Genomic DNA, 18,134 nt, shown 5'->3' with positions numbered 1-18,134 from the left:
CCATTGCGCCTGGCCACGGAAAAACTTTTAAAAAGATTACAAAGCTCTGGGTGATACTTAAACATGCCTGACTCTTTGGGATCAGCTTTCATCAGAGCTGTTTCTCTTTCTGGGACACACTCTCCTGCCTGCTTTTCACATGGCTGGCTTCTATCTGTTCATAGTTCTTGACTTAACTGTCACCTCTTCCCGGTACACCTCCTTGTTATCTGCTATCATTGCATCTTGTTCATTTCCTTCAGCGTACAAATGACAAATCTATTTTGCTTGTTTGCTGTCTTCTGCCAACTATAATCTACACTGGAGAGACTATCACAGATAAGATGTTCCCTGGAAGCCAACTGAGAGATGGAGATTAGCACATAGGAAGTTTACAAGGAGCACTCTAATCAACACCCATTGAACAAAAGGAAATAGGATTGGGCATCAATCAGTCGCCATACACTAGCTGCCCGGCACAGGCCAGACTTAGACTGAGGCACCTCTCTTCAGCTGAAGCCATCGCCAGAGGGATGACAGCTATGACCCAGGCAAGGCAGTCCACAGCTATCCCGATAGCATTGGGATATTTGTCCCTACCCAAATCTCAGATTGAAATGTAATCCCCAATGTTGGAAGGTGGAGCCTGGTGAGAGGTGTTGGGATCACAGGGGAATGTGGGGTGGGTCCCTCATGAATGGCTTGTGCCATCCTCTTGGTGATAAGTGAGCTCTCGCTCTGAGTTCGCATGAGATCTGGCAGTTTTAAAAGTGTGTGGCATCTACCCCACTCCCTTCACTTGCTCCTGCTTTCAGCATATGACATGCCTGTTCCCCCTTCACCTTCCACCATAACGGAAAAACAGCACTATGCTTCCTGTAAAGCCTGCAGAACCGTGAACCAACTAAACCTCTTTTCTTTATAAATTACCCAGTCTCAGATATTTCTTTATAGCAATGTGAGAACAGCCTAATACAGCAAGTGTCACTCAGATCTACTTTACAAGAGTTCTGGGAGTGGCTCCTTCGGGACACTGGTGGGCCTTTCTTCCTGGGGATGACTTGTAAAAGGAGGGTTGGTAGGATGAACTACAGCCTCCCTGCAGCTGCAGCTGGTCTTGAGGCTATAGGTGATATTCATCCCCCCACTCCTCTGCTGTGCATGCTAGATTCTCCTCACCATCGACGAGTCCCTGTGAAGGTTTAGGTGACTTTCCTAGTGGGGTGACTCAGACTCTCAAAACTGAGGCATTCTGGTCCCTGTTTGCTGTACCTTCTCAAGGTGTGGCTGCTGCACTTGTCCATTTGCCATCGAAATTTGCAAGCTGGTACTAACAGATGTCCAACTTGATGATCTGGGTATCAAACATATGCCTCCTGCCTCCATTGTGTAATAGCTGGACTGCCTCTTGATAAGAGTCGATCACCCCAACGAGGATCCTTTCCTTGCCTGTTGGTCCTTGGCATGAAAGGCCCAAAGTGCCTGGATGATGATGTGGCTTAAAGTTCAATGAAGACTCTTGCTGTGTTCACTGGTGGAAATGTTTCCCCTTTGGGAACCAAGACCTTTGACCCTGTGGGCTACATTTGTGAGGATGAAAGCACAAATTCTTTTAGTGGGTCACCAGGACTGATAGCAAGTGGGGACACTGCTGCTCCCACACCATGGATTCCTCTCCCAGGTATTCCTTGGTGATATAGCACTATATAATGGTGACTGACAGGCCGGGCGCGGTGGCTCAAGCCTGTAATCCCAGCACTTTGGGAGGCCGAGACAGGTGGATCACGAGGTCAGGAGATCGAGACCATCCTGGCGAACACCGTGAAACCCCGTCTCTACTAAAAAATACAAAAAACTAGCCGGGCGAGGTGGCGGGCGCCTGTAGTCCCAGCTACTCGGGAGGCTGAGGCAGTAGAATGGCGTGAACCCAGGAGGCGGAGCTTGCAGTGAGCTGAGATCCGGCCACTGCACTCCAGCCCGGGCTACAGAGCGAGACTCCGTCTCAAAAAAAAAAAAAAAAAAAAAAAAAAAAAAAATGGTGACTGACTTCAGCCATTACTGCATCCTGGAGGGTAGTGCTTTAAAAAAAAATTTTTTTTTTTAAGTGCTGGAATACATGTGCAGAATGTGTAGGTTTGTGACGTAGGTAAACATGTGCCATGGTGGTTTGCTGCAACCATCAACCCATCATCTAGGTTTTAAGCCCTGCATGTATTAGGTATTTGTCCTAATGCTCTCCCTCCCCTTGCCCCCTGCCCCCTGACAGGCCCTGGTGTATGATTTTCCCCTCCCTGTGTCCATGTGTTCTCATTGTTCAACTCCCACTTATGAGTGAGAACATGTGATATTTGGTTTTCTACCCCTGCATTAGTTTGCTGAGAATGATGGCTTCCAGTTTCATCCATGTCTCTGCAAAGGACATAATCCCATTCTTTTTATGACTGCATAGTATTCCATGGTGTATATGTGCCACATTTTCTTTATCCAGTCTATCATTGATGGGCATTTGTGTTGGTTCGAAGGCTTTGCTATTGTAAATAGTGCTGCAGTAAACATATGTATGCATGTGTCTTTACAGTAGAATGATTTATAATCCTTTGGGTATATATGCAGTAATGGGGTTGCTGGGTCAAATGGTATTTCTGGTTCTAGATCCTTGAGGAATCACCACACTGTCTCCCACAGTGGTCGAACTAATTTACACTCCCACCAACAGTGTAAAAGCATTCCAAGGGTAGTACTTTATCCTCACAGGGTATCACTTCCAAGCTGGCACGTTAGCCAAGCTTTCAATAGGCTGTTCCATTGCTTATGAGGCCAGTAACTTGGGTGGTGTGCCATATGATAGGTCCAGTGGATTCCATGGTCATGTGACCACCGCTATATGTCCTTTGCTGTAAAGTTGGTCAATTGGTCTGCTGCAATGATATGTGGAATGCCACCTTGGTGGATTAAATACAGCATAAGCCCTTGATGGTCATGTTAGATGAGACTCTGCAGGCAGGAAAGGCAAACCCATATACAGACTACCTGCCTCTTCCTGTGAAAATGAATGGCTGCTGCTTTCATTACAGAAAGAGTTCAATACAGTCAACTTGCCACCCAGTGGCTGGTTGGTATCTTCAAGGGATGTTGTTGTACTGAGTTTCAGCAACAGTTTCTGTTGGTGTCAGAGTGATTATGTGGCTGTGACAGTAGCTAGATTAACAACGGTAAGTGGGACATCATGTGGTTGGGCCCATGGATAGCCTCCTTCTTTGCTTCCATGTCTCCTCTGTTTATGAAACCATTGTGTCAGGACTAGGGTGGCTAATGAAAAAGCTGGCTGACATCAACCGACTGAGTCATTCCACTTGGTTATTTAATGCCTCTTCAATGGTAGATGGTCTTGGGACCTGTGGAGGAAAAGGGTGGAAGCAAAATTGGCAGAAAGAGAAAGTGGACTGCAGTGTAATCACAACCAGCCCTCAGTCAACCCTGTGGGGAGTTCCAAATCTGGACTGACTCTTCGGAGATGTTCCCTGAGGAGGTGAAAGGGTCAGTTTTTTTTTTTTTTTTTTTTTTGAGATGGAGTCTTGTTCTGTGGCCCAGGCTGGAGTGCAGTGGTGCAATCTTGGCTCACTGCAACCTCTGCCTCCTGGGTTCAAGCGATTTTCCTGCCTCCGCCTCCCAAGTAGCTGGGATGACAGGCATGAGCTACCACACCCAGCTAATTTTTCATATTTTTAGTAGAGATGGGGTTTTTCACCATGTTGGCCAGGCTGGTCTCGAACTCTTGGCCTCAAGTGATCCCCAGCTTTGGCCTCCCAAAGTGCTGGGATTACAGGTGTGAGCCACTGCGGATTGGGTCTTAACATTCCCACATGGAGGTCATTTGCTGCAGGCTGCCCCTAGAAGGTGGCTGGACCTTGAATAAGGCAAGGTCCTGTCTTTAGCAAGAGTCACTGAAGAAGGCTGTCAGAATACAAGCTTCCCAAAAGCTGGGAGAAAAATCCTTCAGTCTTAAAGGAGAGATTGGGCAATGCAGCATAACATTTATAAAAGAAAACATTACTATTTTAATCACCAAGGTACACCCAGAACTTATTACAGTGCCTAGCACATAGCAGGCATTCAAAAGATCTTTATGAATAAATACATTACTGAAATATCCTGCTTTCTTAGTTTGAAATATAAAGGGCACATCTCATCCCACCTTACAATATTTTGCTATGAAAATTTCAAAGTTTAGCCGGGCCTGGTGGCTCACATCTGTAATCCCAGCACTTTGGGAGGCCAAGCTGGGTGGATCACACATGGTGAAACCCCATCTCTACTAAAAATACAAAAATTAGCCAGATGTGATGGTGCACACCTGTAATCCTAGTTACTGGGGAGGCTGAGGCACAAGAGTCACTTGAACCTCGGAGGTGGAGGTTGCAGTGAGCTGAGATCATGCCACTGCAGTCCAACCTGGGCAAGAGAGTGAGACTCCGTATCAAAAAAAAAAAAAAAGAAAGAAAAAGAAAATTTCAAAGTTTAAATAAGAGTATAAAGAATAGCTCCTCGATTTAACAATTGCAAACCTTTTGCCATTTCTCTTTCTTTATGGACATGGATATATACAGTATTAATTTTTTGTGTGAATCATTTGCAGACCTCATTACACTCTGTCCTTAATTATTCTGGTACACATCTCATAAAAATAGGGACATTCTTTCTTTCTTTCTTTTTCTTTTTTTTTTTGAGACAAGGTCTTGCTCTGTTGCCTAGGCTGGAGTGCAGTGGTACAATCACAGCTCACTGCAGCCTTGACCTCCTGGACTCAAGCAATCCTCCCACCACAGCCTCCTGAGTAGCTGGGACCACAGCTGTGTGCCATCTTGCCTGGCTAATTTTTGCTAGAGATGGGGTTTCACCGTGTGGCCCAGGCTAGTCTCAGACACCTGGGCTCAAGTAATCCTCCTGCCTTAGCCTCCCAAAGGGCTGGGATTACAGGCAAAAGTCACCATGCCCAGCCAGGATATTCTTAATATTACTATTACCACATCTAAAAAAACTCCAGTAATCCCGTAATACTATCTAATATCCAGTCCATATTAAATTTCTCATTATAGAATATTATTTATAGCTTAAAAAAACTGGAACCAAGGGGCTGGGCGTGGTGAGTCACACCTGCAATCCCAACACTTTAGGAGGCCAGGTGGGAGGATCTTTTGAGCCCAGGAGTTTGAGGCTGCAGTGGGCCGTGATGGTGCCACTGCACTCCAGCCTGGGTGACAGAGTGAGACCCCATCTCTTAAAAAATAAAATTGGAACCAGGATTCTATCCAAGGTTCATGCAATGCGTTTGAATATCATGTTTCTTCAGTCTCTTTTAACCCAGAACAGTCCCTCCTTTTTTTTAACCCCTAATTTTTCAATTTTAATTTTTTTTGAGATGGAGTTTCACTCATGTTGCCCAGGCTGGAGTGCAATGGTGCGATCTCTGCTCACTGCAACTTCCACCTCTGGGTTCAAGTGATTCCCCTGACTGAGCCTCCCAAGTAGCTGGGATTACAGGTACCTGCTACCATGCCTGGCTAGTGTTTTAAAATATTTTTAGTAGAGAAGGGGTTTCACCATGTTGGCCAGGCTAGTTTCAAACTCCTAACCTCGAGTAATCTGCCTGCCTTGGCCTCCCAAAGTGCTATGATTACAGGCGAGAGCTACCACACCTGGCCTTCCCCCTAAATTTAACTTTTTGAAGAAACCAAGGCTAGAAGGGTTCTTGTCCGCCATTATGTATTTCTCTGATTGTTTCCTCATAGTGTCACTGAGTTTGTCCCTGGTAACTTCACCTTTAATATTCCAAACGATTGAGTCAAGCCCCATCTGAGAATATTCTCAGTACCTCCATCATCATCCCAGGGTCACTGTAAGTAGTCTTCAAGATGCATATTAACATTCAGAGGACTAGTCCTGCTTCATAGTCAATTGCAGTCAGAATTTCTACATCTCAGAAGACTAGAGACTGCATATCTCCCACCAGAAGTTGGTAACCTACTAATAAGCTGCGGTGCTACCACAGCTAAATGCAGGTGGAACAAGGACCACTGCTAATGAATAAAAAGTAAACATTTTACCATCAGCTGACATGGACAGTGAAGAAATTCCATAATTAAGAAGCTCTCTTGGGCTGGGTGCAGTGGCTCACACCTGTAATCCCAGCACTTTGGGATGCTGAGGTGGGAGGATCACTTGGGTTCAGGAGTTCAAGACCAGCCTGGGCAAAATAGTGAGATCCTCTGTCTACAAACAATAAACAAAAGTAGCCAGGTGTGGTGGTATGCGTCTGTAGTCCTAGCTACTCGGGAGGCTGAGGTGGGAAGAACGCTTAAGTCCAGGAGGTGGAGGTTGCAGTGAGCTGAGATCATGACACTGCACTCCAGCCTGGGTGACAGGGCGAGACTCTGTGTCAAAAAATAAAAAATTAAAAAAATAAAAAAGCTATTTTGCCTGCCAAAGGACAAGGAAGCAATTTTATTCATTTTTAATTTTTATTTTATTTTATTTTTGAGACGAAGTCTTACTCTGTTGCCCAGGCTGGAGGGCAGTGGCATGATCTCAACTCACTGCAACCTCTGCTTCCCAGGTTCAAGCGATTCTCCCACGTCAGCCTCCTGAGTAGCTGGGATTACAGGTGCCCACTATCACACCCAGCTAACTTTTGTATTTTTAGTACAGACAGGGTTTCACCAGGTTGGCCAGGCTGGTCTCAAACTCCTGACCTCAAGTGATCCACCAGCCTTGGCCTCCCAAAGTGCTGGGATTACAGGCGTGAGCCACCGTGCCTGGACAAATCTTATGATATTTTATTAGGTTCTTGACAGGTACTTTTCCCAACAAAATCATGCATTAGCATTACGTGGATTGATTCTCCCCTTCCATATGCTGGAGGTTAAGCCTAGTTTCTGTCTTAAAGTACTACCTGCTAACTGAATTATTTTGCCCTATAGGAGAGGTTTAGAGTGCTCTAAAATAATCGTCTTTGGGGCCAGGCGTGGTGGCTCATACCTATAATCTTGGCACTTTGAGAGGCTGAGGTAGGCAAACTGCTTGAGCTCAGGAGTTCGAGACCAGGCTGGCCAACACGGCAAACCCCGTCTCTACAGAAAATACAAATTAGCCCAGCCTGGTGGCCCTTACCTGTGGTCCTAGTTACTCAGCAGGCTGAGGTAGGAAGATCACTTGAGCCCATGGAGGTTGAAGCTGCAGTGAGTTATGGCCATGCCACTGCAGTACAGCTTGAGCAAGAGAGCAAGACGCTGTCTCAAAAAAAAAATCATCTTCTTTGGAACAAGTAATTTTGGTATTTTTAGATAATAATCATAGAAAGCTTTTGAGGTGGGAAAAAAAGGTAAAAAAAATCACCTTGCATTAGTCCAGGTCAGTTTTATTCTTATTTATTTATAGGGACAGTGTTTTGCTATGTTGTCCAGGCTGATCTCGAACTCCTGGGCTCAAGCGATCCACCTGCCTTGGCCTCCCAAAGCGTTGGGATTATAGGCGTGAGCCACTGTGCCTGGCCTAGGCCAATTTTAGATGCAGAGCCTATGATCTGCCTGATAGAAAGTTATTCAATACAATAAATAACACCAATACCAGTAAATTTGTCATTCTTTCAAGTATATTAAAATTAACCTAATTAGGTTTCCTTCATCCTAGAGGTAAATGAAGTCATCAAGACATCAATAAAGGGTTTTTTTTGTTTTTTGTTTTTTTTTTTTTGAGACAGAGTCTTACTCTGTCGCCCAGACTGGAATGCAGTGAGGCAATATTGGCTCACTACCTCTGCCTCCTGGGTTCAAGCGATTTTTGTGCCTCAGCCTCTCGAGTAGCTGGGATTACAGGCATGTGCCATTACAGCTGGCTAATTTTTGTATTTCTAGCTGAGACAGGGTTAGTTGGCCAGGTTAGTCTTGAACTCTTGACCTCAAGTGATCTGCCTGCCTTGGCCTGGGCTTACAGGCGTGAGTCACTGCACCTACTTGTTTTTTCCTAAACAAATAGTACTGTTTCATGTCTCACTACCTTTGAACACATTGCTGTCTCCTGGAATGTCTTTCCTCTCTTCTTATCTATTTCCTGTTCAACTGACCTTCTCACGAAGTTTCTCCCTGATTCCCTGATTTGTGGTCCCTGGTTTGTGTTCACTTAGCACCTTGTATTATAATACTTTTCACCCTGTACTGGAATAATAAACCAGACTACACATTCCTTATCAGCAACCATGTCTCATTCAGCTTTTTATCCTCCAAGATGCTCCAAGTAAGGCATCTGATGTGCAAGCAATGAGCGCTCAGGACATATTTGATTACTCACACTCCATGCTCTCATTTTTCTCCCAAACATGTTTACACAAGTTCTTTTGATCAGGTTGCAACTAAAAGAAACTGATTTTAGTTTCTTTGAGCGAAACAGGCCTCTTCTAGTAAATTCACTGAACTGCCACTACTTTGGGCAAACCACTTCATTCAGTGGGTATTAAGGGTCTATCACATGCCAGGCACTGTTCTAAACCCAGAAGAATCCTATTTCAGAGTTTATAACCTAGGGGAGAAGATAGCAACAGACAATTCACCTCTTACAGGAAATGCGCAGTCTATTTCTGGGCAGTGTGAGGTGTATCAGAATATATATAGTATTCCGGAAATCAGGGAAGAAGTTGCAGCTGACATTGTCTGAATGAACATCAATTGCTAAAAAATGAGGGAAGAGGATGCAGGGAAGACAAGAGTAGGCGGTATTTGACCTGGATTTTGAAAGATGAGTAGGAAACTGATGTGCACTTTGGAGGCTGGTGAAGAAAACCAGAGCCAAACAGTAGTTGAAGTGGTAAAAACATTTTATTCAGGAACTAGTGCAACAGGAGGGAGACCTCAGAATAGATATAGAACTGAGTTCAATTCTCTTATTGCATTAGTTTCTTAATACCATTTTTTATCATTTTAACTACTGTCTGGCTCTGGCTTTCTTTAAGTGGGGGTAAAGAAACTTAGAGAAAAAGTAAATAATCTAAAGAAAGTTGAGTAGTCAAGGAAAACAAATTATTTGTATCCAGAGCCTAGAGTAATGTTGGGGAAGTGGCAAGAGATGAGGGACAGTAGGGCATTTTTTTAGTAATTCAAGTTACCAAAAGTGAAGTTATCTGGTGATATTTAGAAAATGAAATGTTTTTCTGTTTATTCCTAGGAGCTCAAATGGGAAAGATAAGTTTGAATAAGTGCCTGGAATGCTATGCCAACAAGTTTGGATTTTATACTGCAGCGCCAACTGGGAGTTCTCCGAGAGCTGTACGGTATTTTATAAAGGGACTGTAGTCTTTATAGGTGATAGGCTGGAGCGGCTCGTAGCAGTCCCTCTCCTGGCCTCAGTTTACTCACTGATAACAAGAATCGGGTTGGATCACATGCCCTCTTAGGTCCCGTCTAACCTCGACGGCTGCTTCCGATGTGCCTCTGCCTCTTTCCAATACCAGGACCTGTGCCTCATCTCCTCCTTCCTTCTTACCTTTGTCCTGCTGCCACTTTCCCTAGTCCCTGGCCTGCCTTAGGCGCTTTCAATCAGGAGGTGGGTGGCGGGGAGGGAGAGGAGCGTCTCCAGGTAAAACAAACTAGTCCCCGCTCAGCGGCCTTTCGTCCCAGGCAGCATCACCTGGGTGGTGCCTCGGGGCCAGTCGCGCCCCAGAGTGGGCAGGGGGCCAGGTTTCGGTCGCTTTTCCGTCCTAGGTCTCTAGGGGTGGGAGGCCGACCCTCCCCACAGCCAGGGCATCTCGGGGAGCAGAGCAGCAGCCCGTGCCTCGCGCGTTCCTGGTTCCTCAGAGACAAAAGCCTGTGAGTCCCGGCAGCAGCCACCGGATTTCATCGGGACACTCCGGTGGCAGGGCCTCGGGGCGGGCCTCAGACGGCCAATCGGCTTCTAGAGAAGTCGGGTTCTAGGGCCCAAAGAGCAGGGTTTCGGCCGGGGTCGGCCGGTGCGGGCTGCACTGCTGGGTAGCGTCCCGGGCGCGCGCTGCACCGGGTCACGTGAGGCGGCCGGGGCCACGTGACCCGGCAGGCCCCGCGCCCTGGCGCTCCTCCCCTTCGCCGCCGGTGGGCACCGCCGCTCGCTCGCACTTCTGCGCCCATCGGGGCTTCGGAGATCCCTGCGGTCCCGCGGGACGGCGCGGCAGCAGCTGACCTCGCAGGTAGCGTGTGGACGCGGGGTTGAGCTCGCGGAGTCCTCTTCCCCTTCGGCGCTTCCCCTGCTTCCCTTCCCTGCAGGCCGGGCCGGGTGTGCCCCGTTACTCCTGCACCTCCCGCCTCCCTCGCTCGGGCTACCGGGCCGTCCTCGCGGGCGCTGCGTCCGCGGCGAGGGATGGGGTCCCCGGCCCGGCCCCGCCAGCACCTCAGCTAATGTGCCTTCCTGCGAGGAGGAAGGAAGGATGGGGAGAGGCGAGGGAAAGTTTTCCCTACTCCCTCTCTTTTTTGAGCTGCATGGATTCGATTTTGCTCGTAGCTGAAGTCTGACTGCTGTGGTTGCCGTTTTACTGAGAGGAGACCTCCCTTCTGACTCTCTGTATCCTCTGTCCTTTCCAAGATCTTAGCATCTCTTCTTCGCCCCCTAAGAGTAGTGCTGTCACAAACCGTATTCTTTATCGTTTCCCTTTCCGACACAGAATCCACAAAGGAGGGATTCTGTTAGTGAGGATCTTTATCCAGGCGTGCGGTGAGCGAAGTAAATGACGTTTCCCTTGTCCTGCCTCTGATAAAGTACCTACCTGCTCGGTTTATTTTAAGATGACTTATCGAGCACGCTGTGTTCTGCTCTCATAAGTGGCCTTTTGTTTTTATTTATTTGCATGTAAGACACTTACAAGCCATCTGCGGAACTCTCTGCAGCTGGGGATTACAATTTTGTAAAGCAGTCTTGTAATAATGCTTTTAGAAAACCAGATTCATGATTTTCTTTGCCTTTGCCCTATTCTTTTTTTGGGAGGATTAAAGCCCTTAGAGGACAAAAACTGAGTTTCTGAAACTGGTGTGTATTGTGGGCTAATAACATTAAAACGTCCAAGTGTATAATGCCGAAGGAATGGAAAAATGATTGAATCCTGAGGGCAGTTTATAGGTGGTTTAAACTTTATTCATTTCAAATGAGCACTGGGTGAATTTCACCCCTTTAAACTGCTTTCAGGGTTTAGGATGTAACTGTGTATTTGGATTCTATTAATACAGCAGTTCATCTGTGGGATGGACTTTAATCCATTTAATCCATTGTGTGAATACCAGTCTATTTATTAATACTCTAGACGGGTCCTTTTTCTTCTACCTGCTAGCCTGTTTCTCTTGAAGAGGAAGCATATTCATCTTTAAAGATACTTTTTGCAAGTGATTTTTTAAAGTGTGTGATCCATAGGATAAAGTTCTGTGAACTTCTGAAAACAAGTAGCCATAAAAACCCAAAGCTGTCAAGCTTGTAGCTTTTAAAAAATTCTTTGAAAATTTTAAAATTAAAGAGCGCTCATATGCTGCAGCAAGAACTTGGCTCCACCTAATATACGGGAGCTGGGAAGTCTGAAACAGTATCCTCCTATTTCCTGGGAGTCATTGCGGGGTAGATGAAACTGAAGGAAAGTGAAAGACCTTTATTATAATGATGATATTCCTTCTGTGTGTACTACATTAAACAGTAAGTCATGCATAGGAAAGGAGGCTGGGGCCTCACAGAGTCTAGAATCTAGGCAGGGCATTCGGACACATTTCAAAATATTCTCTGGTTTTACAAAAAGTTAAAAATGTTACATTTCAAAATATTCTCTGGTTTTACAAAAAGTAAAAATGTTACATATTGACCAGACGCAGTGGCTTACACCTGTAATCCCAGCACTTTGGGAGATTGAGGCCACAGATTATATGAGGCCAGGAGTTTGAGACCAGCTTGGCCAACATGGTGAAACCCCGTCTCTGCTGAAAATACAAAAAATTAGCCAGGTGTGGTGGTGCGCATCTGTAGTCCCAGCTACTCAGGAGGCTGAGGGACGAGAATTACTTGAACCGGGTAGGCGGAGGTTGCAGTGAACCGAGATCGTGCCATTGCACTCCAGCCTGGGCAACAGAGTGAGACTCCATTTCAAAAAAAAAAAAAAAAAGGTACATGTTGTGTACATGCTGAAGAATACACAAGAGGGGTATGATGAGTGTTGTCTGAATTTAGTCAGAATAGACTTAGTAGAGGAGATCAGTTAATGAAATAATTATATAAATCAACTATGTGTTAGATCAGATTAAAAAAAAAAAAGCACGCACAAAAAAGCACACCTCTTTCCTGGGGTAGAAAAGCTCACGGGAGACCAGATGGGTACCTTTAAAGACCTATGGTCTCCAGCTTTCTCTGGGCTTGGTCTTACCATCCTGCTAGGTTTCTCTGCTCAGTGCTCTTTCCCATCCTCCCTGGTGACTGCTTCAGACTTCACCATTTTCCCTCCAGTTGCTCCACTCCACTTTTTTTTTTTTTTTTTTGGGGACAGAGTCTCACTATGTCGCCCAGGCTGGAGTACAGTGCCGTGTGATCATAGCTCACTGCAGCCTCAACCTCCCAGGCTCAAGTGATCCTTCCCACTCCCAAGTAGCTGGGAGCACAGGTGCGCACCACCACATTCAACTAATTTTTAAATTTTTTTGTAGAGACAGGGTCTCACTATGTTGCCCAGGCTGGTCTTTTGAACACCTAGCCTCAAGTAGTCTTCCCGCCTTGGCCTCTCAAAATATTGGGATTACAGGCATGAACAACCACACCCAGCCTCCACTCCATTTTTTGTTGCTACCTCCCCTCTTACTCTTAGCAAGAAGCCTAACTCTTCATAAGGAAAAATAGGTAACCTCAGAAGAGAATGGTCCCCAAATGCCATTCAAAACCACGAGATACCACCTCCCGTCCACTAGGATGGGCATAATACAAAAGACAGACAGTAAATATTGGAGAAAGCAGCACTGTTGTACATTGCTGGTGGGCATGTAAAATGGAGACTCAGAGGAGAGAATGAGAATGAGAGAATGAGTATGCCTCCAGCATCTGGATTCCTAACTTTTAAATGGCTTTCATTCACATGCACTCTTTCTTCCTCCTCTTGTGGAGGGAGGAAAAGGAAGACTTGCTCCTTTCTACAGTTTCTCTTGCTCTTATTTATTTATTTAGAGACAGAGTTTTGCTTTTGTTGCCCAGGCTGGAGTGCAATGGCATGATCTTGGCTCAGTGCAACCTCTGTCTCCTGGGTTCACGCGATTCTCCTGCCTCAGGCTCCCGAGTAGCTGCGATTACAGGTGCCTACCACCACGCCGAGCTAATTTTTTTATTTTTAGTAGAGATGGGATTTCACCATGTTGGCCAGGCTGGTCTTGAACTCCTGACATCAGATGATCCACCTGCCTCAGCCTCCCAAAGTGCTGGGATTACAGGCATGAGCTGCCGCACCCAGCGCTTCTGTTGCACTTCTGCTTCAGATCCCATTCCCTGCTACTTTCTTAAGACCCTCATTGAGTTGTTGTGTCCTCTCCTTTTTGATCTTTTTACTGGCTTCTTCCCATTAGCTCAAACATGTTCAAGCCTCCAACAATGTTTACATTAAAAAGGTTAACAGAAAACGTCCCGCAACTCCATCACATTCTGTGATTACCATCCGATTTCTCGTTTTTCCTTCAGAGTGAAATTTCTTGAACAAGTTGTTTATACTCATGGTTTCCTTTCCTTCACCTTTCACATACACCTCAACCTGCTGACACCTGGCTTCTTCCTCCCACAACCTCCGTGAAACTGTTCTTATTAAGGTCACTGGTAATTCTCCTTGTTAAATCCAATGGAAGTTTCTCAACCCTTCCCTCATTTAGCATCTCAGCAGCGTTTGACAGTAGCATGCCTCTTGCCTGTGATGCTCAAGTCCCCAGGCCTCTGTAACACTCTGCTCTCCTGCTTTTCCTCCTGGTCTACCTCTTCCTTCACAGTCCCTTCTAGGGGGTACTCCCTGTCCCTTTCCTGTTGGAGTTTCTTAGAGTTCTGCTCAAGATACTCTGCTCTTCTTATTCTACTTGCTTTTTTCCTGGGTGATTTCATGCCAGATTTCCAAATCTCCAATCCAGACCTTTCTTGAGCTTCAGATTTCTAAATCCATCTGTTAGGACTTGTCCGCTTTAATATCCCACAGGTACCTGGAACAAAAGGTCCATAGTAGGACTCATCCCCCCTGAGGTCTGCTGTGCTCTCTGCTGTAGTGAGTGGCAGCACAGTTCTCTCTCACTCAAGCTCAGTGTCTGCCTGTGATCTTTGGCTCTGCCTTTCTGCTTATCCAGTGTTCCTTGTCCCATTAAGCCAGTCGCAGAATCTTCTTGATTTTCCTTCTTGTCCAGTTTTCTCCATTTTCCTGATGTGGGCTTCCATCCCTTCTTTTCTGGCTTACCATAGCCATCCTGGACTCCCTCTAAGCACTCCTTTGTCGTCTCATATCTCTATGGTCAGCCAAAGTAATCTTCCATAGACTTACATCTGTTTATGCCACTTCCCTGCTTAAGACCCTTCAGGGATTACCTGGTGCTCTTAGGATAAAGCCTGAGCTGTGTGCTGCAGCCATGCTGACTTTCTTTCAGTTCCTCCACCAGAGCCTTACCTGGCATGTGTGCTCACTGGTACAGGCGCCTCTTCTCTTCAGGTAGCTGAAGCGCACTTCCCAATTCTGTTGCCTCCACAGCGTCTGACCCTCCCCATCAGAGACCAGCCACACTGTTGTGAGCATCTGTTTATGTGTCTAGATCCTCCCACCCCATGTAATTTCTGTTGATGTTGGCTCTGTGTCCTGTTTACCTAAGAACATTGAATTAATAGTGTATGGTTCTGCCAGTCCATTGCTGGAATTTCAGTTTAGCTTTAGGTCATTGCAGGGTACAGTTGATACTTTTCATACAACTGGAGACTAATAGATGAAATCACTTTTGGGATACCCACATGAGAAAGATCCATGAAACCATAAATAGATTTGAATTTGACCCCCCAATTCCAGCCTTGAATTCATTTGGAAAATAAAATGAAGTATTATGTTTTATCCATTTCTTTTTTCTTTTTCAGACAGGATCTCGCTCTCTTGCCCAGACTGGAATACAGTGGTGTGAACACGGCTCACTGTAGCCTCATCCTCCTGGACTCAGGTGATCCTTCCACCTAAGCCTCTTGAGTAGCTGGGACTACAGGCACACACCATTACAACTGGCGAATCTTTTTATTTTTGAGGAGACGGAGTCTCGCCATCTTGCCCAGGCTAGTCTTGAACTCCTGGGTTCAAGTGATCCTCCTGCCTTTGCCTCCCAAAATGCTGGGATTATAGGTGTGAGCCACTTCACCCAGCCATCTATCCATTTCTTTAAACTTTGACCCATCATTGCTTTTTTTGTTCTGTTTTGTGACACCTATTTGTTTGGTGTGACAAAGAACAAAGTTATAGAAAAAACATTTCTAATTGTCGATATTTCTTTTCTGGTTTCCTTTTGAAAACAACAGTATCCTATAAAAGCAGTACTTTTATAAGGTCTCAGTCAGATTCGCAACCCTAGATATGTTATTTTTTTCACTGCTCATGCTATATTGCCACTTGATTCGTTTGCTTTTTGAGCACATGGCTCAGGTTAGACGTGAGATGAGATGAAATGAATGAGGTGAAAGCAGCCCCTTGGATGATGGGGCTAAAGAAATGTTTACAGAGGCCGTTGCAAATTGTGCTTCAAGTCAAATAACTTATTAGTGGTTGGGAAATGACAGTTGTAGGGACTTACATTTTCCTCTTAAATTAGTGATGAATTTGAACAAAACATGAAACAAAGGGTAGTCATCATCAGGCAGAGAATTCTAAAACACTAGTCATACTGTTCCCTAAATGAAGGTGGGGGTATTATCTTCACTCACCTGTACAGGTGGCTTCAGCTTGAAGGATGACAATCTGTTTTGAGAAGGTACATTCTCAGACTCCTTAGTCAAGCATTCAGGGCATTCTTCCTTTCCCTTTCTTTTTTTTTTTTTTCTTTTTGAGACGGAGTCTTGCTCTGTCGCCCGGGCTGGAGTGCAGTGGCGTGATCTTGGCTCACTGCAAGCTCCACCTCCCGGGCTCACACCATTCTCCTGCCTCAGCCTCTGGAGTAGCTGGGACTACAGGTGCCCACCACCACGCCCGGCTAATTTTGTTGTAATTTTAGTAGAGACCGGGTTTCACCGTTGTTAGCTAGGATGGTCTTGATCTCCTGACCTCGTAATCCACCCTGCTCAGCCTCCCAAAGTGCTGGGATTACAAACGTGAGCCACCGTGCCCAGCCTCCCTTTCATTCTTGTAGTACTGTGTGTTTGCAGAAGAGAGAAGTGGATGACAGCTGTTCTGGCAGCTGGGGCAGTAACAGTATTAGTGTCTCAGCACATCTGCGAAACTTCGCCTGTGATTTGCAGCGCCTGTACCATAGAGTGGGTGAAATGGTTTTAAGGTTTTAAGCCCATCAGAATTATATGGAAGAAATTGGTAAGAGTAACATTTGGCTGTTTGTACCTTGAGAGGGTTTTTGAATTGCTTTTGCTGTAGCATAGATGGAAGACATACGTTGTAATGTTGTATACCAAAAAGTTTACCCCAAACCCTAGAGCTCTCTCATTTGTTTTTCTAGAAACAAATTTCTAGAAAAAACATCTCTGTCTTATGTTTCTCTAGAATTAAATGGATTCAGAAATAAAGATGGTCATACCCTTCAATCTTTTATGCTCAAATGGGAACGTTTATTGGTAAAAAAGGAAGAAGACTGTGAAGAGCACTTGTTCTTCTAGGAAACTGGATGATCTTCACTGAGGAAAGGCTCACATTTTCTCATCTGCTGGAATATGGAGAATTTGGTTTCTAGGATTTTGTGTAATTGTTTTCTGTTATGTACAATTTTTATATAGTCGTCACTAGTTTGCATGTAATTATTTACCATTTGACACATTAACATGTATCTCATGGACCATATACTTGCATAGTATATTCATTTGCTTAATTATTCCAGTTGTATTTGCATTCTAGTTTTCCACTTACTTAGGATCTGACTTTCCATTAGGCCTCAGTTCCTCAGAGGCAGAGACCATGATTGTATTGTTCTTTATGACGTCCCTGGCATTCTTGGTATCTGGGGTCATTGCAGAAGAAGAATTAATGTATGACTTTAATCAGCTCTCTATATCCATGGATTCCACATCTGTGGATTCAGCCAACCTCAAATTCCAAATGTTAAAAATTGCATTTGTACTGAACATGTAGAGTATTTTTTTCTTGTCATTATTCCCCAAGCACTACAGCATAACGAATATTTACCAAGCATTTACATTGTATTAGGTATTATAAGTAATCTGGAGATAATTTAAAGTATATGGGAGGATGTGTGTAGGTTATATGTAAATACTATGCCATTTTCTATCAGGGACTTGAGCATCTGTGGACTTTGGTATCTGCAGGAGGTCCTGGAACCAGTCCCCCACGGATACTGAGGGACAACTGGATTTTGTTCACAGTAGCATACAGTAGTATTTTTTTCCGAGGCCTCTTAGATTTTATCAATAGCTCATTAACTATAAATTTTTTCCGTAAGACAGCTTAGCAACTTAAACTGATAAGTAAAATCATCACCCACTGAGTTTACAAAAATAGAGAAACCTCTATTAGGAACTTTCAGTGTATGTGTAAATGCTTTAATTCAAAGTTTTTTACAATTAAAAATACCATTTTGCATATTAGAAATTGCTGTTTTGAGTAGTTTAAAGCTTCCTGTAGCTTGTATGCTGAAGAATGTTTAGGCTACTTAAAATGATTGTTCCAACATTCAGAGCCCTTCCAGTTTCCTCTGGCTATCAGCTTCCATAATAAAGAATGACACAAACTCATGTCATGCTTCTAAAATGACACCAGAAGCGTCAGAATCTTGGTGCTAGCCAATGCTGAAGGATTGCTTACTCTTTTCCCACTGTTTTCCTTAGAAAGCTCTAAGGTCAATAGAGGCCAGATCTAAAGGTAAAATACCCCATTGGTGGCATTTAAAAGCCAGTACCTACAGCAATTTAAACTAGCCCAAACAAATACATTCTTGTATTTGTGTCAAATACGT

General features: G+C 44.8%; 1 protein-coding gene and 1 long non-coding RNA gene across 5 annotated transcripts in view; one reads left to right on the top strand and one right to left on the bottom strand.

The window, feature by feature from the left end:
* Nucleotides 1–908: 908 nt before the first annotated feature.
* On the bottom strand, nucleotides 909–10,027 carry LOC141408988 (uncharacterized). Its single transcript, XR_012426966.1, has 2 exons — nucleotides 9,511–10,027; nucleotides 909–3,374 (listed from the first exon to the last, which is right to left on the bottom strand). It is a non-coding gene; the product is annotated as an uncharacterized lncRNA (long non-coding RNA).
* A 41-nt stretch (nucleotides 10,028–10,068) lies between these two features.
* The window catches only part of RCBTB1 (RCC1 and BTB domain containing protein 1), a 54,815-nt gene continuing 46,749 nt past the window's right edge, over nucleotides 10,069–18,134 (top strand). For 2 of the 4 annotated variants that reach the window (XM_005585859.5, XM_005585861.5), the window contains exons 1-2: nucleotides 10,069–10,186; nucleotides 15,094–15,173. The gene's annotated coding sequence lies outside the window, so the exon portion shown is untranslated. The remainder of the gene's footprint in view (nucleotides 10,187–15,093; nucleotides 15,174–18,134) is intronic. The other 2 variants (XM_005585860.5, XM_015439290.4) reach the window with 1 other exon arrangement.

This window comes from Macaca fascicularis, chromosome 17, assembly GCF_037993035.2.
Source record: "Macaca fascicularis isolate 582-1 chromosome 17, T2T-MFA8v1.1".
NCBI lineage: Eukaryota > Metazoa > Chordata > Mammalia > Primates > Cercopithecidae > Macaca > Macaca fascicularis.
This window is presented reverse-complemented; position numbering and strand designations above follow the sequence as displayed.